The following is a 27583-nucleotide window of genomic DNA, read 5'->3' as shown; positions in this document are numbered from 1 at the left end:
TGGCTGAAATTTGAGGAGAATCGCATGTAAATCCTGACATTGACAAGAGATGCCACACATGGGGTAATTTTGAAAGTTGTTGTTAGATGTCTCTAATGACTCATCAGGATTTTCAAGTTTGTACCATTATTGTAAACCACAGTTACAATGTTAAATGAAATGGATAAAGTTGATATCTTTGTCCCTCATCCTCTCACAAACGCATCTTTGCTTATTCAACTTTCACCGGAATGTGGGTGCAAGCCATTGGCCTGTTTGCTCAAGCGACCTGTGCTCCTGAGTTTGGACTTCCAAGACCGTTCAATAAGAGATTACTCGTCTTGCACGTTGGTGGGGGTGCCGTACAACAACGAGTAAAGTTCCAAACAAATAAGTTTCAAAATAAAAAAAAAAGTGTTCAAAAAGAAAAAAGCATTTGATTGACTGTGTTTTCAAGACGTTCATGTGACCTCATTTTATCATTCCAGAAAGTTTGTCTTTTTAGAGAGAAGTGAGTTATCAAAAATAAGATGTTGGACAAATGGCCTCAGTTACCTTAAGAAAAAGGGGGGTTGAATTAAGATACGAAGACTATTCCCCAATTAAACTTTCACTCTCTCTTTTCGGATTAACAATGCACCCTTAACATGAATTACTCAAAAGACAATTAAAAATAAACTTCTTTAAAGCAAAAGATAAATAGCAATAAATAAAAGAAGTTTAAGGGAAGAGAGGAATGCAAACTTGATTTATACTGGTTCTGCCACTTCCCGTGCTTACGTCCAATTCTCAAGCAACCCACTTGAGATTTTCCACTCTCCTTGTAAAACTCCTTTTACAAAGTCTGAACCACACAGGGACAACCCTTCCCTAGTGTTCAAGAATCCTCTACAACAAGAGACCCACAGTCTCTTAATCCCTTTTCAGAAATAAGAAGAAGAGAAGAAGAGATCTCTCTTAAAAGAGATAGATTGTACAATGAAGATCAATCAAAATTCCTTATTGAATATGCAAGTGGTTGACCAAGGAATCTTTTTGAGAGGATAAAGACATTTCAGTTTAGAAAAACTCTTAATCTTTTGAGAGGATAAAACTTTTTGGGCAATGAAAACTCTCTTTAAATTCGTGTTTCCAAGTCACATATAAATAGACCTTTAATGGCCGTTCATAAACCATTTGAATAGATGTGACTCTTGGAAATTATATTATGAAAATCCCCTCTGGTAATCAATTACAAGACTTGTGTAATTGATTATAGGTTTTAAAAATTTGAATTAAAACGTTCAATAAACTGCTGGTAATCAATTACCATCCATGTGTAATCAATTACACGTTATAAATTTTGAATTCAAATTTCTAGTGACTGTTATAAACATTTTCAGTTGCTGGTAATCGATTACCAGAGAGCAAATCTCAATTTGAAATGATAGAATTCTTTGGTCAAACCTTTTATTTTTCAATTTGGAAACTTCTTCCTAAAGATTCTAGAGATCAACTTGATCATACATTTTCTTGGATTCTTGTCTTGAATAAAACTTAGAAGCACTTGATCCTTTAGCATCATCAAGACATCAAAACATCTTGCTTCTACATAGGAGTCATTTGACTTAATCCATCAACTGAAAAATCCTTCAACTATTTCTCGTCCTTGGAAAATTCTTTTTGCAAGAATCAACTGCATCTTTCATTCTTCCTCACTACGAGGTTGTGAAAACAAGACAACGATTGTACTTCAAAGCCTTACACTGGGGCAATGAAAGGCACCATGCAAAAACCTCAAGCGAACCTAGAGGCAGATTAGAAGCTCTCACCCAATAGGTTCCCAGCTTTGGTCATGACGAAAGATAACAATTAGTACCTCAAAGCCTTATACTGGGGCAATGAGGGGCATCATGCATGAGCCTCAAGTGAACATAGGGGCAGATCAAAAGTTCTCACCCGTCGATGTTTTTAAACAAGGAAAAAGGTGGAGAGACAAACCCTGGAATTTCAATAGATTGATTAAACGTCAACCGGCTCCATTTCCGTCACTCCAAAATGGTCAAGTGACTAAATCAAACAGAACGTACACTCTGAGGGAGTTCCCGGAGAGATTTGCAAAAGATAGGATAAGGTTGCATGAATTATCACCTTTTTCAAAAGGACAGTCAATCTGTGTTTTCCAAAAAGATTAAATCAAAATCAAAATCACAAAATAGGGAAAGAATGTCATGAACATTGTACAACTTTCCATTGCATTGCATTGTTTCATATGAGGTCAGCATTACCAAGTTTCACAACAAAGGTTGCATGCGTCTGCATCCCTAAAAATCATGTTAACTGCATAGATTTCCTACATCTCGTGTCCAATCTTTTTGGATGACCGGCCCTCTCGATGAGTCGATCTCTTGCTTTCTCATAAAGGTGGACCCTTGGGTACTAGTACCTATCACCTTTAGAGGACTGTATGTCCTCGCCATTAGAGGACTGCACATCCTCGCCTGCAGAGGGCTGCACGCCCTCGCCTTTAAAGGGCTACGCGTCCTCATTTTCAGTGTGCTCCATATCCACACCTTAGGAGAATATAAGGTCTTTTGCCCTTAGATGCTTAACCGAGACTTGCGCTCCCGGTTAAGGGGCCAATAGTTTCCTTTTATCAGTTCCTGGGCCACCCCCTGATATTGGAGGGCGACCAACTATGCGAGCACATCCAGAGAGGGAGGCTATCACGCATCTAGTATGCATACTGGGGCAAGATTTCACTCATGCCGCTGCAAAAAGACGAGTGTGGATCATGTGCACCAACATGACCACTCTTACATGGATATGGATGACGTTGTTATTTAGCAACACTCTGCCCAGCAACCATAATGCCAATCTCCCCCTGCAGATGTATCAGTTGGTCTGTGCCGTCATGACATAGGTAAGTATGTACGTGACTCAATTGATTTCTGATGTCATCTATTGTTTGCAGGGATCGCGCCCACAAGACGCCCAGTGGACCCGAAGAAGTCCAACAGGGCCCTGGGGTTTCCAGCTCTGGTTGCGGGCCTCTGTCAGTCCTACAGGGTGCCCGTTCCCCCAGCGAGGTCATGCCATCGTGACATAGGTAAGTATACATATGGTTCAACTGATTTCTGATACCATCTATTGTTTGCAGGAATCGCACCCACAAAGACACTTAGTGGACCCGGAGAAGTCCAACAGGGCCCTAGGGTTTCCAGCTCTGGTTACGGGCCTCTGTAGTCCTACAGGGTGCCCGTTCCCCCCGGCAAGGTCACGTCATCATGACATAGGTAAGTATGCACCTCGCTCAACTGATTTCTGATTTCATCTATTGTTTGCAGGGATCGCGCCTGCAAGACACCCAGTGGACCCGAAGAAGTCCAACAGGGTCTTGGAGTTTTCAAGCTCTAATTACGGGTCTCTATCAGTTCTACGGAGTGCCTGTCACCTCCAGCAAGGGCATCAGGCCCCCTACTAATCGAGCTTTCATAAAGAAGTACTGCGTCCCCAGGCAGGCGCAGGGCGAAACACCACAGCAGCCTGGGGATGGCCGGTAGCGGGCAACAGACGCACCGCCATAACCTCTAGAGTTCACCTCAGCTCATCCACAAAAAGGTTAGAGCGTTGCTTACGACCCATGGCCGACCAATAGGCGACCAAGTCCAAAGCCAAAGGTAAGCAAAGTACTAGGTTCGTGACCGACAAGCCATCATGCGTCCAACTCAAGACGTTAAAGAAGCGCTACTAGGAGGCAACCTAGTAACTTTTAAATCTCTGCTTGTTTGATCACCTTTGTTTCTCAATTAATAGTAGGACACACCTAGTTTCTCATGATCCTAGGAATTTAAATAAAACAAGCACAAGCTCGGAAGGTAGTCATACCTCACAAAAAAAATATATGTATATATGTATGTTAAGGTAGAAAGATACCTTGGATATGCATGTATGTAGCAAAAAATACTTCACAAAATATATATATGTATGTTTAGGTAGAAAGATACCTTGAATATGCATGTATGTAGCAAAAATACTTCACAAAATATATATATGTATGTTTAGGTAGCAAGATACCTTGGATATGCATGTATATAGCAAAAATATCTCACAAAACATATATATGTATGTTTAGGTAGAAAGATACCTTGGATATGCATGTATATAGCAAAAATACCTCACAAAAATATACACATGTTTAGGTAGCAAAATACCTCATGAAAAAAAAAACAACAACAGAAAACAGAAAAGTAAAATATTGTCTAGCAGAAAAGCCAACATGATTTTGAGAAAGGATAACTTCCAGCTTTTCTTTGAAAAAAATTCACTGATCATAACCAGTTTTTGAAAGAAAATGTGTGTATACGCCTGAAGGGTGAATGCTGTGAAAATTTTCCCGAATGCCCAAAATGGACTCGGATGAATGCACAAATTGATAAAAGAACATATTTTGGAAACATTGGGTTGACTAAAAATAGAGGAAATGAATCCTGAGCCCTAGCATCACATGACCATAAAAATTTGACACTTGAGTGTCCACGTAGATGCATGCATAACTAGTTTTGCATAAAATTTCGAAATCATCATTGTTGCATTTGTGTCATGGAAATAATGTGGGGCATCCCCTTTTATCCTTAAACCGAACCAAACCCTGACATATATCATGTCCAGCCATTCTACAAGCCTTGAGCCAAAATCCCAACTTACCATAAACCTTGACCCAGGGTGAGAATGTCGATCCTTGCCCTCGGAAGAAAACACAAAGAGAAAGAAAATTCTCAATCAAAGAGGGAGAGAAAGCAAAAACAAAAGGAATGAAAATTCCCGATCAAGGATTGAAAGAAAACAGAAGAAATATGCAGAAAGGTCTTTAGACCAGACAATATCTGAACAATACAGAATTGTCACCAAATAAACAAAAAAAGAAAGGAAACCACGACCTAAAGTGGTCCTCTCCCTTTGATTGCCAACCAAAATCTTGTGCATTAAACAAAAACGGAAAACGAAAAGGCCAAAAACACTCAGAGCCAAATTTCCCACCAAGAAAACAAACCATTCCCAAGAGAAAGTCCTATTGATCCATGATCACGCATGTAATCTTTGATTTGGTAGGAAATGATTTGCAAAACCAAGTCATGACATATCTATGGTTCGGAATTAGGATGAAACACTTACCTGTGTGAGATTGATACACTTTGAGTGATCTTCTTCTATTTTTGTTGGACCCAGTGTTTTCTCTAAATGGTCGTTTAGAAACGAAATGCTAACATCCAAAATCTCATTTACGGTTATGAGAAAATTTCATCAGCATACTCTCCTTCCCCGGTAGACACATTGTTTTTCATCCAAAAGCATATGTTGCTCTAATCAGTTGGAAGTTTTGTCTCTTTACTAAAGCATGTTCGCATTTTAGTAAAGAAAACACCGAGACTATTTTTAGTCTCACAATTATCAAGAACTACATAGGTCTGAGTTCCTCATCACAAATTGAGGATACGTAGGAGCAAAAGTCCTGCTTTTGTCGACCACCCCACATTTTGTTACCGTGACCCAAGAGTCCGGTGGCATGCGGAGCCACATGACCGTGGGATCCCCAAATTCGTATGTTCCAGCATTTATCATTTGTATGTTATCTTGTTTCTATGACTAGAGGGACTAATGCTTGTTTCATTTTGATTGACTTTTGTTCTGTGCATACATGTCGTTTGAACTGTTATGTTAGTATTTACTTTGTTGTTGTCAATAGTGTTTGTTGAAGTTCCGAAATCGCGTAGAATTTTTCATTTAGGAACGTCGTCCAAAATAAAAAAATGAACCAAAATCATGATAAAAAGAAAGAAGCGTTGTGAATAAATGTCTACGTATATAAAGAAAAAGAAAAATGTTTCTCATATATGAATGTAGAAGGAAAAGGTGTATAGAAGGATTTTTGCATGTGTAAATAATGTGTGAAAAGAAATCCTTGTGTGTGTGAGCAACGAGTGTATATAAAGAAACTTTTGTATGAACCATAGGTGTGTGTTGGGAAAAACGAAAAAATCTTTGAACGTAAATAGGGTTTGTATATAGACCGTGTGACGTAAAGAGAAAGAGTTCCAATTGCCCGTCTTAATTGGGGCCTCTTTGGATTGCCTGAATTGCAACCTAGGGGGGTGGTTGTTTAGTCCCAAATCGACAAGAGATGTGGTTTAAATAGAGTTCATAAAGCTTGGTCTATTCTCACTTCACAAGCTGGTTTTGTGAGGTTGAGTTAGGCCTTGGGCCCCAATTCTAAGATCTTTCTTTGTTGGGTATTGCCTTCTTGTTTGCTATATGTTCTTGTAAACAGGCCCCTTAGTTCGCATGTTTCATGGAAGCTTAATTTTCTACCTTTGTATGTTTTAAATGATAGAGTGAACTAGGATTTTGTGTTGTCTAAACTATGAGTTAATTATTTAAACATCTTGAAACTATAAATTGTGCTGAGTTGTAACAGTATCTCATTATTGTCATTTCATCCATTTGAGTGATAGAGTTGTGATTATAATTCAAATCAATTTCACAAATCTCCATTTTTATTTTTAGTTATTTATAATAAATTAGGTTGTTCTCATAGAGTGGTTCATACTACTTTGTGCCTTGTAGGTGTTGCAAGGGCTTGATGCTGCAACCAGTTGTGTGGAAGATATGGATGAATGGTTAAGCATATTCAATGTAAAACTCCGGCACATGAGGGAGGATATTGCATCAGTAAGGACCGGTGCCCTTCAGTTTAAGAATATAAATTTCCTAGATACAATTTACTCTCTGGTTGTAATGGCTGTGTTTGCTGGAAGCATGGTTCATTTGTTTAGTTTTCTTTGTTCCTTTGTTAAGGCAAGGCAATTTATGCATTAGTCTAGTACATTGTATTTAGTTTATGTGGTGCAACCTCAATTCTCTTTTCCTCCAGTTATGAAGCGAAGTTGTTCATGATGTTTGTGTTACTTCTTTTGTTTTCTCTGTTATATGATAGCTCATATTTATTTGCATCTTAAAATTCACTTCCCAAAGTCATTATTAAGAACAATGGAAAATAACATAGTTATATAGAAGGTAAACAAGTGAAAATAAAACATCTACATCCTGATATTTGTGTTAGCTTGGAAACAGTTGCCCCGATATTTTTACATTACTCAATTTTTAGTTTAATCAGAAACGGAATAATTAGAAGCTATGGTGAATCTCGGGTCTTAATTTGGAGCATTTTTTATATATATTTTTTGGATTTGGCTAGAGTAAGAAGGGAAAAACTTTATGTAAAATGCAATTATGTGGTTTAAAGATATTATGCTACCTCTTGATCTGTCAATTGACATAGAAGTGTATATATGGAATCTCTTTTGTGTTTGTCCCATAGCTTCCATCAGGGGGTTTTCATTAGAGAGGGATGGAGCCACGGGGGAGATTTAAGCTTTGTTTGATTAGGAGTTAAATAGAGAGGAAAGAAATAAGGATAGAAATATAAGAGAAATATAGTGGAAACAATGTTTTGTTTGATTAAATAGAAATAGGAAGGAAAGAGGTAGGGGAATTTGTCTCTGCTTTTTTTTTTTATCGACAAAGATAATATATTAGATAGATAAAATGCAGTACCAGTACCAGAGGTACTGATATACATATATATTAGACCTTACTACTGGTTCCACAATCAGACAATCCTAGTCTAAAGGAGAACCAAAGTAAGGAATAAATTAAATATACATATGTTGCCCTGCGCACTATTCTTGTCTCTACTTATTTGGATGAGTGAAAAAGAGAGCGTAAATAAATAAATAAACATTGTTATTTTTATATTAATTAATAAATTAAATTTAACTTAATAATATATGAAATTTTTATTATATTAGTTTTTTTTCCACATATTTATAACTCAAGAAAAACTCAAAAAAGAGAGACTGTTTCTTCTCCATTTCATGGCTTATGAGGGGGGAATTATTTTTGTAGTGGGTCCCACAAATTTAATTCTCCTCCCCTTTAATTTCCACCCATCCAAACCATAGAGAAAACCAATAAGTCGTTGGTCTAAGTGGTTGATGTGCCATCATTTTCTTCTATTTTCTAAACCCTTTTTGCACCATTTTAATTACTGATTGGTCTTAATTGTCAATTAATCAGGCAGTTTTATTATTTGGGTTCATTTAGCTAATTTGATGTTTTTAATCTAATTTCAGGAATTAATGAAACATTGGGCTTAATCCTGATTTTGGTTATGGACTTGAAGAGGGCAAATAAAGCAGCGCTTACCTTAGTTAATTTCTAATTAGGAAATTTTGCAATTTTATTTTATGTTGTTCAGTGTTTATTTCGTTTTGGGCCAGAGTATTGTAATAGGGCCCAGTGACTTTGAGTGACTCTTTTTAAATAGCAGCCTTGGGATTCGTGCAAGGCTATTCTGTTATGCTATTCATTATTCAGAGCTTTTGTTTTAGGGTTTTACGTTTTCTGCTTTGAGGCTACTGTTCACGTAATGCAATTTTCCGTTTTCTGCTTCTAATTACAATTTCGTTCTTGCTTCTTCTTCTACTCTCATTTACGTTTCTGTTTCATTTACGTTTCTGTTCATTTACGTTTTTGTTCATTTATGTTTCTGTTCATTTACGTTTCTGCTTCATGTTTCATTTGCGTTTTCTGTTTGAATCTATGGAAGACTAGTTTTTCTGGTGTTGTTTCCTTTTGAGGACGAAGCCCAACTCTCTTTGAGGTTTCATTTGTAATGTGGTTTCCTGGCTGTTTTCCCTTCACCAGTTATCCCAAATTCGTGAACATTAATCAGTGCACGCTTCGTGTTCGATTAATTGCCTCTGAGCCTAACTTGCGTTCATGCTTAATGGACGAAAGGGGTAACTGGTGTATGTGGTGCCTAATCACGTATTGACAACCCTAAGTTGATTTTCGCTTAGTAAATTGAAATAGGGTTGGATTAAGTGGTTGACTGTTAGGGACGAATTCTCCATAACCCAGGATAAGAGAATGGCTTCTGAATCAGAGGAAACAACCCATTTTTAATATTAGTAGTTTCAAATTCCAGTTTACTTGTTCTGCTCTTTAATCACGAAACAAACAACCCCCCCCCCCCAATCGTTACTGTTACTGCGCAAGTATATTATGAACATTTGGTTTGTCATTGCTCGTTGGGAAACGACCTAGGATCACTTCCTAGTTACTGCATTTTCATGTTTATTTGATTCGGGTACGGCCTCGATCAGTGGTACTGGACTTGGTTCCCTCAAGCAAGGTCTCGGATTCAAGTCTTATGGATGGAAAAAAACGTGGTTAGGAGAAGAGATCCCATTAAAGGTGGCCAGCCAGGTTTCCCTGCAGGGATTAGTCATCAACAAAGTTGGTGGATACTCTGCCTCAATGTCATAGGTACCAAAAAAAAACCATAGAGAAAATTATTTCATCCTCTCCATTTCCTTCCTTCCTTCTTAAATACACCCATCTAAACTCGAGACTATTGTACTAATAAACTTCAACTTCTCTCTCCCTTTCCCTTCCTCTCGAGTGAATTTGTCATGGAGGATAGTTTGCCCTTCTCCCATTGTATATACTCACTGTCTTCTCTTTCCTAAGTTTTCTTATTTTCTCTAAAAATAAAATATAAAACAGGTTTTGGGACAGTTGGTTCATGCCAAATATTTTCAGTGAGTTTAAATGATAATATAAATTGGATTTTACCTTTGTAAAGTTGAATTATGGTCACAATTATTTCTATAGTGACCATTTTGTGGTGCTGTGGAAGTTGCTTTCTGCTTTATGAGATTTCACTATTTCGGTTCTATTTGCTTTTCTAGGTGATATAATTTCAGGTGTAGGAGTTCTTGAAAAGCACTGGCCTCTTACTTTGTTTTGTCTTAATAACTTTTCTTATGTCCAGATAGAAACCCGCAATAACAACCTGGAAATGCAACCAATAAATAACAAATCTCTCATTGAAGAGCTTGATAAGCTTCTTGAGCGATTGTGTGTCCCTTCTGAGGTATGCGTTGTATCCTAATTTAAGCCAGATAACTTCCTAGCTTTTATTTATTTTAATGATGTTTTGTTGGGTGTAGTATGCCACAAATTTGACTGGAGGTTCATTTGATGAAGCTCGAATGCTTCAAAATGTAGAAGCATGTGAATGGTTGACCAGTGCCTTGCGTGGTCTTGGAGTGCCTAATCTAGATCCTAGTTATGCAAACATGAGAGTTGTATGTTCCTTTCTTTACTTTTCTCTTAAAAATCATCTGGTAAAATAAACCGATCATGATTTGGCCATTTATGAAACAAAATTATCAATGAGACATAGAGTGCTTGTTGTATTTATTTTAGAAAAATATTAATGGAAATCTTTTTAAGGTGATAGAAGTTGAATTTAAGTGTGAGGAAATTTCACTCACAAGACTTGTAATATTCATGTTTCAGCTTACAGTTTATAGAGTACAAAGCATAAGAGAGAGAAAGGGGAAATGGCAGCCTAGCCTAGTCTATGTGACAGCCTAGTCTAGTCTATGTCTGCTGACTTCTAAAACAAGAAAAAAATATTTAGTAATGATGCATACAAATCTAATTCAGAACCCCAAAAGATATTCAACACTCCCCCTCAAGCTGGAGCATATAGATCATATGAACCAAGCTTGGAACAAATAGACTGAATCCTAGGTCCTCGCAATGACTTAGTCAAAATATCTGCTGGCTGATCATTAGAGCTAATGAACTCAGTGACAATTTCTTTGGACAATAGCTTCTCCCGAATGAAATGACAGTCAATTTCTATGTGCTTGGTTCTCTCATGAAAGACTGGATTTGAAGCAATATGGAGAGCGGCTTGGTTATCACAATATAACTTCATCTGCCCAACTTCACAGAATCTTAATTCTTGAAGTAGTTGTTTGATCCACATAAGTTCACATGTAGCCATGGCCATAGATCTATATTCAGCCTCTGCACTAGACCGGGCAACAACAGTTTGCTTCTTGCTCTTCCAAGAGATAACATTCCCTCCAATGGAAACACAATATCCGGATGTGGATCTCCTATCCATAGGACAACCAGCCCAATCTGCATCACAATACCCAGATACTTGTGTATTACCTTTGTCTTCATAAAGTAATCCTTGTCCTAGAGCTCTCTTAATGTATCTAAGAATATGCATAACAGCATTCCAATGATCAACACGAGGATTTTGCATAAATTGGCTCACCACTCCAAAAACAAAGGAAATATCAGGTCTTGTAATGGTGAGATAAATGAGTTTTCCCTTAAGTCTTCTATATCTCTCGGGATCAGGACACATTTCACTCTGACCTGCCAGTAGCTTCAGATTTGGATCCATAGGGCTATCAACAGGTCTACAATTCTGCATGTATGTTTCCTCCAAAATGTCAAGGGCGTACTTCCTCTGAGAGATCACAACACCATCTCCTGACTAAGCCACCTCAATACCGAGGAAGTAATTCAAATATCCCAGATCTTTGGTCTGGAAATGACTGAATAAGTGCTCCTTTAGCTGAACAATCTTAGTAGCATCATTCCCTGTAATCACTATATCATCAATGTATACTATCAAATAAACACATTTCCCAAGGGATGAATGACAATAAAAACAGAATGATCAGCCTCACTTCGTTTCAACCCAAAAAGTTGAACAATATGACTAAATTTACCAAACCAAGCTCGAGGGGATTGCTTCAACCCATAGAGAGATCGACACAGCTTACAAACAAGACCATACTCCCCCTAAGCAACAAACCCAGGAGGTTGCTCCATATAAATCTCCTCCTCAAGATCACCATGGAGGAAAGCATTCTTAATGTCAAGTGATGAAGAGGCCAATGACGTATGGCTGCCATAGCAAGAAACAGACGAACAGTGGTGATTTTAGCCATAGGAGAAAAGGTGTCACAATAATCAAGGCCATAAATCTGAGTATAGACTTTAGCTACCAATCGAGCCTTAAGCCGATCGACCTCACCATTAGGCCCAACTTTAACTGCATAGACCCATCTACAACCCACAGTTTTTTTGCCAAGTGGAAGAGGAACAAGTTCCCAAGTACTATTATTTTCAAGGGCCTGCATTTCATCAATCATAGCCTGTCGCCATCGAGGATGACTAAGTGCCTCATGAACATTAGAAGGAACATGGTGTGAGGATAAAGAGAAAACAAAGGAAGAATATGAAGGAGACAAGCGATGGTAACTCAAAAAGTTATAAATAGGATGAGGGTTGCTAGTGAATTGAGTACCTTTTCGAATGGTAATGGGCCAGTCTGACTCAGAGTGATGAGAGACAAGTGAGGAAGCAAGATCCATGGTTGAAGGACTAGTTGGAGAAGGATGAGGATCACGAGGGGAGACTTCAGGTACTGTAGAATCAGCTGGTCGTGTCCTGCGATGATATGTAAGCATAGGTGGAGAGGCAACTTCAATTGAATTTGGTAGAGAAGGTGGGACTTCATTGAAATTTTGGTCGGAGTTACCTAGAGGACACGGAATTGGCAGTACTTCTTGGAGAGAAGAAGAATGATCTACAGAGGATGAGAAGAAAGGTGTGTCTTCAAAGAAGGTTACATCTGCAGACATATAATATCGTCTTGTGATTGGAGAGTAGCATTTGTAACCCTTTTGAAGACGAGAATAACCCAAAAAGACACATTTTACTGACTTAGCTGAAAGTATGTCTAAACCAGGGGAAAGATCATGGACAAAACAAGTACAACCAAATACTCTAGGAGAGACATGAAACAATGGGTCATGAGGAAAGATAATTGAGTGAGGAATTTGATTTTCAAGAGAAGAAGAAGGCATCCTATTAATTAAGAAGCATGCAGTAAGCACTGCGTCTCCCCAGTGATGTGTAGGAACATTAGAATTTAACATTAGGGAACGAGCAGTTTCAAGAAGGTGACGATTTTTCCTTTCAGCTATGCCATTTTGTTGAGGTGTATGAGGACATGTAGACTGGTGTAGGATACCTTTTGAGGATAAAAAAGAGGAAAGATCATGAGAGAAATATTCTTTTGCATTATCACTTCTGAAAATCTTGATTGTTTTTCCAAATTGATTTTAAATCTCATTGCAGAACGACTTAAATATGGGCAAAAGTTCAAATCTATCTTTTATTAAATAAACCCAAGTACATCTGGAGAATTCATCAATGAAAGTTACAAAATATCGAAAACCAAAAGATGTAACACGACTTGGTCCCCAAATATCAGAATGAATGGTAGAAAAACCCGAATCACATCTTTGTACAATTTGAGGAAATGATGACCTAACATGTTTTCCTAGTTGACAAGACTCACAGTCTAAGACTTGAAGATTTTTAAGACTAGGAACCATTATTTTCAGCTTGGATAAACTTGGGTGACCCAGACGATCATGCAAAAGTTTCGGTTTTGAGGACGCAAAACAGGATATCGGAGAGCTGGATTCTAAATAATATAGTCCTCGTGATTCACATCCTTCTCCAATCAGTTGACTCGTCCCATGTTCCTGAATAACAAAGGAATTAGCGGTAAAGGTTACTGAACAATTTAATGAGCGAGTCAACTGACTTAATGAGATTAGATTATATGGACACTAAGGAACAAATAATACAGAATTTAATTTCAATGAAGGAGATAATGAAACTTGACCACTTTCTTGAGACACAACTTTGGACCCATTGGATACAGTAACAAGGTGAGGAATCTTTGGAAAGGAAATAGATGAAAAGGAGGACTTGTTACCAGAGATATGATCAGAGGCACCTGAGTCAAGTATCCAAGGGCTAGGACTTTCGATTGATTGAGAAACACATGCTGCTGAGAAACATGGTACTGATGAAGATGATGCATGATTGCTGGATTTCTCGGACTTGAGCTTCAAATACTCTTGGTATTCCTCATCAGAGAACTTAGACTCAGATTTTTCTGACTTGGATACCTGTGCCACTTTGTCAGGGAAGCCATGCAAAGAGTAACAATTTTCTTGAGTGTGGCCCATCCTCTTGCAATATGTGCATTGAGGACGTCCACTCCTTCCATTGTGGCCTCCTCTACTGTTACGGCCTCCCCCTCTCCTACGAGGTGCCACCATGGTTGATGTTTCCATAGCATCAGTGAGATTTTCATCCTTCAACGCATGAGGTACACGGAGAAGCCTAGTAATGAGAGAATCCATCAATGGGACTTGATCTCCAGCTAGGACCTGATCACGTAGATGATCAAAATCTGAGTGTAGACTCCTCAAGATAAGGACCATGTAGAACTTGTCCAGTTTCCTATTCACTTCTTCCAATGAATCAGCCATAAGAAACCTTCTCGGCTCTTCTACTGCTGCCTGAGCTTTACCCATATGTGCAATCATGTCATGGTTAGATTGCTTGAGAGCTGTAACTTTCACAATCGCATCAAATAGGCTTTGAATATCGTTGGCGAAGATCTCTTGGGCCTTCTTCCCAAAAAGGTGACATGTTTTAAAAGATCTTAGAATCTCCAAAACATCTGGCTCGATCGATTGCCACAGAAAAACATATAGTTGATAATCTACCTTCTCCCATTCAGGTTTCTTGTCGTTTGGAACAACATTGACGTTTTTCTCTAGGTGGTCATGGTACCCTTGACCAAGAAACCACAACTCAACTGAAGCAGACCACGACAAATAATTTTTCCAGTTGAGCTTGGCAGTTGCAATGGTTGGGGTTCCAGAAAATGAAAAAATAGGACCAGAAGAAGCCATTTTGACCCCAAAAAAAATTCCAGCGAGATTCCGGCGGCCGGAGGTGGTGGCCGGCGGCGGCGGATGGTGGCTGGAGGTGGTGGATGGTGGCGATCGGCGACAATGGTGGCCGGAACCTGCTCTTATGCCAAGTTGAATTTAAGTGTGAGGAAATTTCACTCACAAGACTTGTAATATTCATGTTTCAGCTTACGGCTTATAGAGTACAAAGCATAAGAGAGAGAAAGGGGGAAAGGGCAGCCTAGCCTAGTCTATGTGACAGCCTAGTCTAGTAAAAAAAAAATATTTAGTAATGATGCATACAAATCTAATTCAGAACCCCAAAAGATATTCAAGACATGATTTTTCGTTCATTAGTTTCGTCCATTTTGGATTGGTTGGAGAGAATTGTGAGTACTATGAATTTGGAATCACAAAGCCAAGTGAAAGTATTCTGGCTTTGGTTGATATGTCAAAAATGTGTTGGACCTAAAACTTATCTGTTCCGATGGCGGTTCCTGCTACCTGTTACAGGTTAAAGAGAAGCGTGCAGAACTTGAAAAATTAAAATCTACTTTTGTCAGGAGAGCCTCTGAATTCTTGAGAAATTATTTTGCTAGTTTGGTGGACTTCATGATAAGTGATAAAAGTTACTTTTCTCAGGTATTTTCTGTAAATTTGTTTTAGAATTGTCGCTTTTGAGGTCTTTTGAATTTTGAAGGAATTTATTGGTATCACTTTTTCTTCTTCCTCTGAACAGCGGGGACAGTTAAAGAGGCCTAATCATGCTGACCTGCGGTACAAGTGCATGACATATGCACGTCTTCTACAACATTTGAAGGTTAAGATTTGGGATTCAGGACCTATTTACTTTTAGAAAATGTTTTCTGTTACTTTTGAGTACAAAAATGTCACCTTGTTTTCACTTTGTTTCCTATTTTGAAAGCTTTGAGAAAAGTTTATTTCCCTGTTTCTTATACAAATATTTGAAAATTTTAAAGTATAAACCAAATTAAAATATTGTCGCATTGTTGTACATAAAAGTAAAAACAGAATGAAATTAGAAAACGTTTTCTCAAATGAAACAGTCTTTACTATTCCTGCATTAATTTTGTTTTGGATACATATATTTGTTCAGTGATTTTCTTTGTTTTTATACCTAAATTATCTTCCTGGGCACTTGCAGAGTCTTGACAAGAATTGTTTGGGTCCACTGAGAAAAGCTTATTGCAGTTCTCTGAACTTGCTTCTTTGCAGGGAGGTCTGTTGCACTTCATGTTGGTTTTATTTTATCAAAGATGTATCTAGCCATGTAGCAGAAAACGTGCAATGTAAATGTTCAAGATGATCAAAACTGCATCTCAAGCTTTATTGAATGGTAGCAAAAGTATATATACAAAGAGATGAAAAGCTTGTTGGAGAAGCCTGATAGGTAGTTACAACAAAAATCTCAACTAACCTATCATACCAGCTAACTAACTAATCTAACTAACTATCGTGATGCTGCTAAGAGCCCCCCGCAAGCTGGGAATGGATATTCATCATTCCCAGCTTGTTGCAGAGACCTTGAAAAACCGCTGGAGACAAAGCCTTAGTGAAGATGTCGGCGAGTTGCTTCGAAGAAGAAACAGGTAAAAGCTTAATGAGACCCGAATTGACTTTGTGTCGAACAATGTGGCAATCAATTTCGATATGTTTGGTAAGTTCGTGGAATACTGGATTGGTCGCGATTTGAATAGCTGATTGGTTATCACAATAGAGGGTAGCTGGTTGTATAAAAGAGACACGAAAGTCTTGAAGAAGATACGTTAGCCATTGTAGCTTGCAAGTGGTAGATGCTAGGGCTCGATACTCAGCTTCCAAAGAACTGCGGGAAACCGTGGATTGCTTCTTTGATTGCCAAGATATTAGTGAAGAACCAAAGTAGACAGAGAACCCAGTGATTGAGCGCCTTGAGTCTCGACACCTCGCCCAATCAGAGTCACTGAAAGCTCGAAGCTGAGGTGTTCCTGTGGCCGCAAAGAAGAGACCTGATCCTGGTGTGCCCTTAAGATAGCGTAAGATGCGAAAAACAGCCTGATGATGAGTGGTAGTAGGGTTGGACATGTATTGGCTGAGTTGTTGGACAGCGTGGGCAATGTCGGGATGCGTATTGGTGAGATAAATGAGCCGGCCAACTAGCCTTCGATAGGAAGAAGAAGTATCAGCTGGTAGAGGAGTCCCCGATGTAGCTTGTAACTTTGTGGAGTAGTCCATAGGAGTGGAATATGAACGAGAACCAAGCATGCCTGAGTCAGAGAGAATATCCAGGGTATATTTGCGTTGACATAGATGAATACCTTGTGAGGTACGAGCAATTTCAAGTCCGAGGAAGAATTTCAAGTTGCCAAGATCCTTTATCTTGAATGCTTGATCAAGAAGCGCAGTGATGCTATGAATTTCATCAATGCTATTACCTATCAAAATGATATCATCAACATAAACTAAAAGAACTGTGGTGATGTTACCAGCGAATCGCAGAAAAAGGGAGTGATCAGAGGCAGATTGCCGAAAACCATGGGAAACGAGAAAGCTTGATAATCTGGTGAACCACTGTCGGCTAGCTTGCATGAGCCCGTATAGAGAACATTGTAGACGACAAACAAGGTTAGGGTTCTCGACTGAAAGCCCTGGAGGAACTTGCATGTAAACTTCTTCAGTGAGCTCTCCATGAAGAAAAGCGTTATTAACGTCAAGTTGCTGTAAATGCCATTGTTGAAGAGCAGCTAATGCCAGCAGAAGACGAACAGTGGTAAGCTTCACAACTGGAGAAAATGTGTCAAGATAATCTAATCCTTCCATTTGCGTATAACCCTTTGCAACTAAGCGCGCTTTGTACCTTTCTATGGACCCATCAACATGATATTTGATTTTATATATCCAACGGAAACCAATGGCAGTTTTGTGAGGAAGAAGATTAGTGAGAGTCCAAGTATTGTTCAGTTGGAGAGCATGTAACTCAGCCTGCATTGCCTTAATCCAGCAGTCATGGCAGGAAGCTTCAACATAGGAGGAGGGTTCAGTGGTTGAGGAGATAGACATGACAAAATGTCGATGGGACGAGGAGAGACGTGAATACGATAAGATCGAGCATAAAGGATAACGAACAATAGTGGAAGTGCTGGCAGTGAGTGAAGTGAGATCACGATGATAATCCTGAAGGTATGTTGGCGCATGTTTTGGTCATGTGGATCGATGAAGGTGTGGGGAAGAAGGTTCAGCTTGAGTAGGGAAGTTTTGGATTGTGGGGATAGTGGTCATAGTTTCAGCTGGTGGGTCGAAATGGTCGTCGGAGAATGATCCTGGAGCTGAAACAGTAGAAGTGTGGTTCGAATGTTGTGTTTCAGGAAAATGTGGGAAGTGATTTTCATAAAATATGATGTTTCGTGAAGAATTAATGCTATGAGAATGAAGGTCATAGACTAGATATCCCTTAGTATGCGATTTAAAACCAATGAAGATGCATGGGTGTGCTCTGGGATCGAGCTTTTGTCGATGTGCTTTAAGAGTGTTGATGTAACACAAACAGCCAAACACGCGAAGATTAGATATATCACATGGACGCCCATGGAGTTTCTCATAGGGCGAAATGTTATGCAAAAATGGAGTGGGAATGCAGTTGATTAAGTATGCAACATGAGGCAAAGCGTAGCACCAAAAACTGGGTGGTAGGCTTGCCTGAAAAAGAAGAGCGCGTGTGACGTTGAGAAGATGTTGATGCTTGCGCTCTACAATGCCATTTTGTTCAGGGGTTTTGACACATGAGATTTGATGGATGATTCCTTTTGAAGCATAAAAATCATGCATGAGAAACTCAGGTCCATTATCGCTTCTTATGATTTTCACTTTGCTATCAAATTGTGTTTCGATGGATGCAATGAAGTTCATGATGATATGTTGAGTCTCAACTTTCGTATGCATGAGATGGGTCCATGTGAATTGCGAGTGATCATCAACAATCGTTAGAAAATATCGATGACCATGCATGGAGGGTTTCGAACATGGTCCCCATATATCTATATGCAACAAATCAAAATTGTGTGATGCGTATGAATTTCTAGAAGGAAAAGGTAACTTTTTATGTTTTGCATAATGACACGTATTACATGTAAAGTTCTTGTCATTTTGTAAAAGAGGATAGTAGGATTGCATACATTGTAGCCTTTCAGTCAATGGATGACCCATTCGAAAGTGTCAAAGGTCTATAGGGATGACATTACATTTAGGATGAATGATAGTAGAGCATATGGTTTTAGGGATTATTTGGTTTGGCGTGAGTTGGTAGAGGTCGTGTCTCACTTCAACTGTACCAATCTTCACACGATTGCTCGTATCCTGCAAGGTACACGATGTAGAAGAGAAGATTAGAGTGCAGTTGGTAGAGGATACAAGTTTAGAAATAGAAATAAGGTTAAAAGCGAATGTAGGTATATAGAGAACATCAAGTAAGGTTATGAATGTCGAAAGGTGCACCACTCCCGAATGGGTGGCGTAGACATGCTGGCTGTTTAGGAGTTTCACCATGATGGGATTGATACGATTATAAGAATGAAGGTTACTTAGCAAACATGTTACGTGATCTGTAGCTCCTGAATCTAATATCCAGGAGGTGGATGTTCGAGTTCTAAGGGAAGGAGATATACCTGGGTTTGATGTTGTATCAGTAGAGTATGAAGAGATGGAGGCAACCTGTTTGGTCTGTGACTGGTTAGGAGCTGTGTTTCCGGTAGATGGCTGTTGGATTAAGGCGAGTAGGGCTTTGTATTACTCTGGAGAGAAACGAACAATGTCTTGGGACTCATGATGTTGAGTTTGATCATCTGTGGCTTTGCTATCTATTGCCACCACATTGTTTGCGGTTGATCTTCCATTGAAGGTCTTGTATCCCGGCGGGTAGCCATGCTTCTTGTAGCAGACGTCAATGGTGTGTTCGATCTTACTGTAGTGAGTGCACGTTTTTCCATATCTCACATTATTGTTTTTGCTCTTTCCATCATAATTGAGTGGCATCCCATGCTTCTTATAGCAGACGTTTTCCACATGACCAGTTCGTCCGCAAAAATCGCAAACAACTTTCATGACGTTGATGGAGATATCTCTAGATTCAAGATTAAGATTTGAAGAAAAGTTACCTAACAATTGACGTTCCTGCTGTGCCACATACGAAAAAATCTTTGAAATTGCAGGCATTAGATCCATAAGAAGCACATGTGATATGATATTTCCATACTGCTCGTTCAGTCCACGCAAGAACTGCATGGCACGATCTTCAAGCTTTCATTGCGCGATAATGGCGAGCGCGGAGCAAGAACATCTAATGTTGGAGGAACAAGTTGGATCAGGTCTAAAATTCTCGATTTCATCCCAAATTACTCATAGTTGAGTAAAGTACTCTGTGACTAAGAGTGCGCCTTGCTTCATTGTTGATGCTTCTTGTTGGAGATTGGAAATCCGCAAAAGGTCTCCCTGCGAGTATCGCGACTTCAAATCGCGCCATATTTCTTCAGCTTTGTCCATCCATAATATGCTTTGCCTGATAGAGGTGGCTACTGAGTGAACAATCCAAGAAACTACCATGTTGTTACATCGATGCCACGCTTCATACGTTCTATCAGTCTTCAATGGTTCAGGCCCGCTTCCATCTACAAATTCCACTTTATTCTTGGCACTTAACGCAGTGATCATGGACCTGCTCCATGAATGGTAGTTGGTTGCATCCAGAACTGGAGAGACGAGGGCAATGGCTGAATTCTCACTCGGATACAGGTACAAGTAGCTCTCCATGTTGTTGATTGTGGTTTCATTCATGATGAATGATTCAAAATTGATAGAAGAACAAAAGAAGAGGCGAGTGCGCAACAGAGCTCTTCATTCCATATCAAAGATGTATCTAGCCATGTAGGAGAAAACGTGCAATGTAAATGTTCAAGATGATTAAAACTGCATCTCAAGCTTTATTGAATGGTAGCAGAAGTATATATACAAAGAGATGAAAAGCTTGTTGGAGAAGCCTGATAGGTAGTTACAACAGAAATCTCAACTAACCTATCATACCAGCTAACTAACTAATCTAACTAACTATCGTGATGCTGCTAAGATATTTGTTTCTTAATTGTCTGGTTTTCTTATTATGACACACTCCTTTATCTTTGTATGAACTGAGAAGTAACCATTATACATGTGAAAAATTATTAATTAATGTGATTACTTACCTAATCAAAATATAAAAAATAAATTGAAAAAAAAGTCAATTATTGGAAGGGAGGATTATAAACTTCCTAGAGAGAATAAATTCCCAAACTTAAAATCTTTTTCTCACTGAGTATTTTCTAAGTGATAGAACATTGAAGTGTAACTCATTCCAGATTTAGTTGTTGTGCCAGCTGGCATGTTTAATGTTGTAACCCTTTTATTTTTAAGATTTGTCTAACCAGGCATAAGTTTAGGTGGGCTATTTCTGGATTCAAACATAATGGGAAATAAATTATGTAACTGTGTTTCAGGTAGAGTGCTTAATAAGCCTTTGCGTGCATGTAACTTTTTTACCCTCTCAGACTCAGCACTCAAGCCTGCTGCAACCCAGGCCCTGTTAAACTTCCAAGATTTTTTTCTTAATCTTACCTTGTTAGTATTTGAAGGAGTTGGGTTACCTGGACTGTTTGCTCTTATGGTTGACATAACCAGGAGTGGGCAAAAGGAACTTTTTATTTGTTCCTGTTAGAAAATAATTGTCTAATGCATTACAAAGAAAATTATCAAATATTTTTGTTAGAATATCTAAAAAATATCTCATAATATCTATATTATATCAGAATATTTTAGAGTTAAATTATCTTAGGATTAATTTCCTTATTTGCTTATTATCTCATGATTTATTTCCTTATTTAATTAGAATTATAATCTATCTAGTATTATTATAAATGAGGGTGGGTGATATATGTTTTTTCATCATGTTGCAAGACATCATGTCATATCAAGTCAATAACAATCTCAATATATCCAGGCTCTCTTATCTCCTTTTCCTCTCTCTCTATACCTAAAACCCTATAATTTCAACAATTTTCTCAACAACTATCTTTTAAAAAAGGTTCCAACGGTGAACAATTTTTTTACATCTATCATTGCTTAACTAGTTGACGAGGGGATGCACTTTTACAACCAGGATTGATTTTGTTTACATTTGAATAGCCAGATCCTCCACCATTAGTTCTGCATGATCTGTTGTATGATGAGTTTTTGGGTTTTCCTTAACTGGAGATCATTGAGTTGTGATTGCAATTTGGTGTTTGACCTGAGGATGTGTCTGGGTCATATATACTGTTCTTGGGTAAAATGTGTTTTAGGTCTCAATTTTTGGTCAAAATTGGTTTTAGTCCCTAACTCCCTATACTATAAAAATGATGATTTTGATTCTTGTATTGATAATTGTTGAATATTGTCCCTTTATGGAACTTGCTATAGTAGTGTGAGGGAAAAAATTCACCAATTATAGCAAACACGGGGACCAAAATCACCATTGTTAAAGTATAGGAACTAAAATCAATTTTGACCGACAATTGAGGGACCTAAAGCACATTCTACCCCTACTTCATTTTATGCTACATTATGCATATGGAGTCTTAAGTTTCAGACATCCTTTTACAGGCCCGTGAGTTTGCAAATGAACTTCGTGCTAGTACTAAAGCATCTAGAAATCCAACTGTTTGGCTTGAAGGTTCCACAGGTTCTGGTCAGAATGTAAATGCTACTTACACTTCCACAGTCTCTGATGCTTATGCAAAGATGCTTACAATTTTTATCCCACTTCTGGTGGATGAGGTGGTTGTTTGATATTCATTCATTTTCTACACAAATTTGTCTTTAATATTTCAAATGTATATAATTCATCATGGCATAAATTGCAGAGTTCTTTTTTTGCACACTTCATGTGCTTTGAAGTTTCTACACTTGTTCCTCCTGGAGGTGTTGTTAATGGCAATAAAGCTGGATAAGATGATGATGATGATTTGGGAATTATGGACATTGATGAGAATGACAGCAAATCTGGTACTCATACCTGACTTTCCGCAAATAGCCTTTCTGTACAGTCAAGTTTATATTTAATCTATTATAGTTTAGTTCCCTTTGTATCAATTTTTCAGGACTTTTACCATTTCTTCCATTTTTGTAGGTAAAAATTCTGCGGAGCTTGAAGCTTTGAATAAATCACTTAAGGATTTACTTGATGGAATACAGGTATGCATAACAATGCTCTTTATCACTTTGAATCTACTTGTGTGCTTCGGATATTTGTGAGATGAAGTGATCTGGATCTTCTCAATCATAAGCATAGTAGCGAGAGACTAGATAAGATTTAGGCTTATTGGTTTTTTGTGATTGAAAAAGAAATTTATTTAAGGAAGAAATGGAGAGAACAAAAGTAGAGAATAAGGCATCCTAACAAGAAACTTACAGAAGAAATTTTTTAGAAACTAATAGATTGAGTCATGTAGCAAGGCATGCCAATCTCCCTGCCTATAAAATCCATGAGAAGAACATCACAGACAAACTTAAAAAATAACTATGTTCCAAGTGTTGGCTGGAGAAGTTCCTTTGAAAAATTCAGCATTCCTTTCCATCCAAAGACACCCACCAAGCAGCAAAGTCAGACCACTGCCACAGAATCTTAGTTTCTTTATGGAAGCCCAAATCTCTAAATTAACAGATGCAGATCCTTAAGGCAAACTTGATTCTCTCTGGAAATCCAAAAAAGCTTATTCCAAATAAAATTTGCTGCACAACAATGCAGAAAAAAAGATGAGTCCCAGTTTCTGAACTAGAACTTCAAATTTTCCACATACTAGGAGACCAAGTAGCGGAAGGTATGTGCTTTTGTAGCATGTCATTAATGTTGATCCTTGTCTAGGCCAGCAGTCTAGACAAAAGATTGGGAGATTTGAAACAAGAGGAAAACACCCTGAGTCAAGAGACCAAATTCTTTTATCAATTGTCATTTGAAAGGACAATGGACATTAACGGAATCAAGCGAAGTAACAAGACTCATGCAAGTTTCTGAAGAAATGAAAATTCCAGTAGATTATGAAAAGTAAACTGTGAAAGAGACATTATGAAGGGAATCTTTCCAAAGGTGAAAGAGCCTTGGAAAGGCCTTTGAATAAGGAAAAAATTCAACCTGTTAAGATGTTCCACATCACATCAACTAGGAATATATGGCTAAACTACTCTTTACTAGACTTGGTGATCCTTCACGCCTCCTCCCTTAAACTAGCTTTCGGGGTTCTGTAAGGTGCTGCCCATTTCTAATATGGTATTAGAACCTATCTAGTCCCTATATGTTGAGCTATCTATAGATGTCCAGTTCTGGTGTGACATGTGTGCTTGGTAAGATGTCTCAAGTCGGCTAGGAATTTGGCCAAAGCAGTTCTTAGAAGACTTGGACAATCTGCCTGCCATGAGTTATTTTGGGATTGACTTAGATTTAGTCCATTTTTAATAGATACAACCGAAGTATCATTTCAAAATTTGATATGAAAATTATCACCTGAAGTGAGGGAAAGGAGAATAAACCCTGTCAAATAAATTTTGAAGAACCAGTCTATCAGTTGTAGATACCAAGTGGCTAAGAATATAAATCATACTGGTTAAAGGGGATACATGTATATTGTTTTGTCACTCTCTCTCTAACATAACTATTTTGTTCCACAAGAAACCGAATCCAGGGTAAATTGTTGAAGCTCAATGTGTTTTAATTCTCAACTTTTCCCCTTAGCAGCAGCGTGAACTTCATATGTTTGTGTACTTATGCTTACTTGACAGGTTTATAGAAGGAAAGAGTTCTCAAATGTTAAGATGTCTGCACATAAGCAGAAAATGTAGGCAAAGCAGAGGCTCGTAATAGTATCTAGGTGCTAAAATAGTAGAATGCACTAACTCTGGTATACAAGGAAACATTTAAAATAAAACCTAAGCCTTTAGAAGGCCAACATTTTTGCATTTGTTTATATAATATGAATATAATCTATTTGATTTTAGGGACTAAGACTGAACATTAAACTGTTCCTAATAATTGGTCAGGTTTTGTTCTGTTGTTGGCAGCGATTTAGTATATTTAAAAATCCAGCATTTACAGCTACCAAACTGCTTTATATGATTTCAGGAAGACTTCTATGCTGTTGTGGATTGGGCATATAAGATTGACCCTTTACGCTGTATATCAATGCATGGAATGACAGAACGCTATCTCTCTGGTCAAAAAGCTGATGCAGCAGGATTTGTACGTGATTTGCTTCGTGACCTGGAGTCTCGGATATCTATGCAGTTCAACCGAGTAGGTGACTAGCACCATGAAGAAGAGTATTTTGCCAATGCATTTGGAAAATTGAATTGCTAACCTGATTCATTTTATTGGAAATCTTTTTGCAGTTTGTTGATGAAGCTTGCCATCAAATTGAAAGAAATGAACGCAATGTTCGCCAAATGGGTGTCCTATCCTACATTCCCAGGTGAAATGAATTCTTGTTTTCTACTTGTCTCCCTTCTCCAAAGAAATAGGAAGTTCTTTTTGATAATGATAGTGCAGTTGTCTGATACCTTTTCAGCCAGTTATACAAAGTCTGGAACAGACAGAGAAAGAGTAGAGTAGTATCTCTCATTGCATGAAAGGCTCCGAACACCATATTTTAGCTCTATTAACGACGTTAAATTAAAAATTGTTCTATTCCGATACCCAACTTTTTGCAGACTGCACTAAAGTTCATTTTGGATTCCTGAATTTACATGATTTTTCAAATTCATCCTTGATGATTAATTTTTCCACACACACACACACACACATATAATATAATGGTCAATGACATATATATTGGGTACATAAGAAGAGATGGTGGTAGAAGGAGTATCTTGCTGGTTAGGGGAAGCAACAATGTTAATGTATATCAGACACAAATTCATCATGAAGGCAGACATTTTTAATAACAATTAATATAATGGTCAATGACCTATTGGCTGCCTAGAGAGAAATATACAGAAGCAATTTTAGCTACTAAAGAAGAGGTATTATTAATGTGAGACCATAGGTCTATGTGTACTGCTTAACAACTAAATGTTTTTAAGGTAATAGTTTTACCATATGCCCAACATGGGCCTTCCCCACCGTTCACCCATCAATAGAGAAACTAAGTCACCTGTCACTGTGTTCAAGAGCGCATCTCATCCATCATGGCTTGTGTCCATCTTGGATGAGTAAGGGGTTCATTTGTAGATTTTAGGAATTGAAGCACAAGACAAGGTTGACACAATAGCATAATATGTAGATAAATAATTATTGGGAAAAATCCAAGTCCCATATCAACTAGAGATAATACCAAGATTGAATATACAAGTGAGGGGCTACCCCACTTATATAGGTATTTATTAACACAAAAGTAATATTAACACAATAAATTACAAATGATTGCAGAAAATGTGGCAAAAGTAATATTGTACACAAAAGTATAGGCATTTATAACTTTGCAAAGAGCTAAGCTGTTAATATTCTTTTCCAAAAGTAGTGTCAGATTGAGTGCCTGTCATTATAAATGGGCTTAAAGAATTATGTATGATGATGCATCTCTTAAGTTGTCTTTTCTTCTCCCTATTTTCCTGGATGAATGAAAGTGTGAATTAAATAGTTAGACAAATTTCACATTGAATTTGACTTTGAACATTCACAAACTTCCATGTTTTGCATCCATTTCAGATTCCTTTTCAGCTTGGACTGTCAAAAATGGATCTTTGGAGGATGTTAAAATCCAGTTTATCTGGGGTATGGTGATTCTGATCTTCTTTAAAGATCCTTCTCACTGTTGTATGCCTACTTTTGAACTTATGCCTTTGCTCTTCTACTTAGGTTGACAAGTCTATTGCTGCGATGTATAAGAAACTGCAAAAGAATTTGACTTCGGAGGAATTGTTACCCTCCTTTTGGGACAAATGCAAGGTAAGCTGTACTTATTCCTTCCCTATTGACCAACAAAGATACCTCCTATAATATAACATTAAATCAGTAAGAAAGAAAGATTCGAGGCTTTTGCACTAAATATTTCCAAGGCCAACATTGAAGTCAGTGAAGTGTCTAACAAGTCTTTTGCCAGTTTGGTCGATAGTTAGTGTAATTTTGCAAACTTTAAGATACATGTGAACGAAAATTAAATATGTTGTGTGAACATTTTCTTTCATTCACATACCCTCTAGAATGCGGGTTTAAACTAAGTAGAAAATGCATGCAAATTAATCGCTTTTTAAAACTTTGCAGGAGTTTCTTGATAAGTACGAAAGTTTTGTCCAACTTGTGGCTAAGATTTATCCTACTGAGACAATCCTGTCTGTAGCAGAGATGAGAGACCTTTTAGCTTCCATGTAGAGGTTTATGTATGTATATATCTTTTTGTTTTTTCCATCTTATGTAAGGTATAATCTTTCTTGTGCTCTATTTAATTTTATTTATTCAATAAAGTGTATCTTTGTAGTTTTAATTGTTTGAAACAAACATTTTTATCTTCGAACAAATGGGATGAACGAGTATCTTGCTTATGTGTAAGCATTTTCAAGATTTACGAGTAGTAATAACGTATCAGCTTAGCACTGCATATTCATTTTAGCTTATTTTGAAAAATTAAATCGTTTTTCAGAGCTTTATCAAAAAATTATTCTATGAGTTGTAGATAATTTCATATATAATAATATCAATTTTTGAACTTTATAGAGTAGGGAGTATGAGCTATCAAACAGAACACGATGCTTTGCTTCAATGCTGAAAATGGTACATCTAAAGTTTTGTTGAACACATCTGAGTATGTACTTGTATTCGGTATACATTAGATACTTGTGGGTACAGTTCTCTT

The 27583-nt window shown here is 37.8% G+C and overlaps 1 pseudogene; it reads left to right on the top strand.

The window, feature by feature from the left end:
- Positions 1-27214, top strand: part of LOC114378968 — a 34886-nt pseudogene extending 7672 nt beyond the window's left edge.
- Positions 27215-27583: the final 369 nt, after the last annotated feature.

The sequence above is a fragment of the Glycine soja genome, chromosome 12 (assembly GCF_004193775.1).
Source record: "Glycine soja cultivar W05 chromosome 12, ASM419377v2, whole genome shotgun sequence".
Classification (NCBI taxonomy): Eukaryota; Viridiplantae; Streptophyta; class Magnoliopsida; order Fabales; family Fabaceae; genus Glycine; species Glycine soja.
Note: the sequence above shows the minus strand (reverse complement) of the source record. Positions and strands in the feature narration are given on the sequence as shown.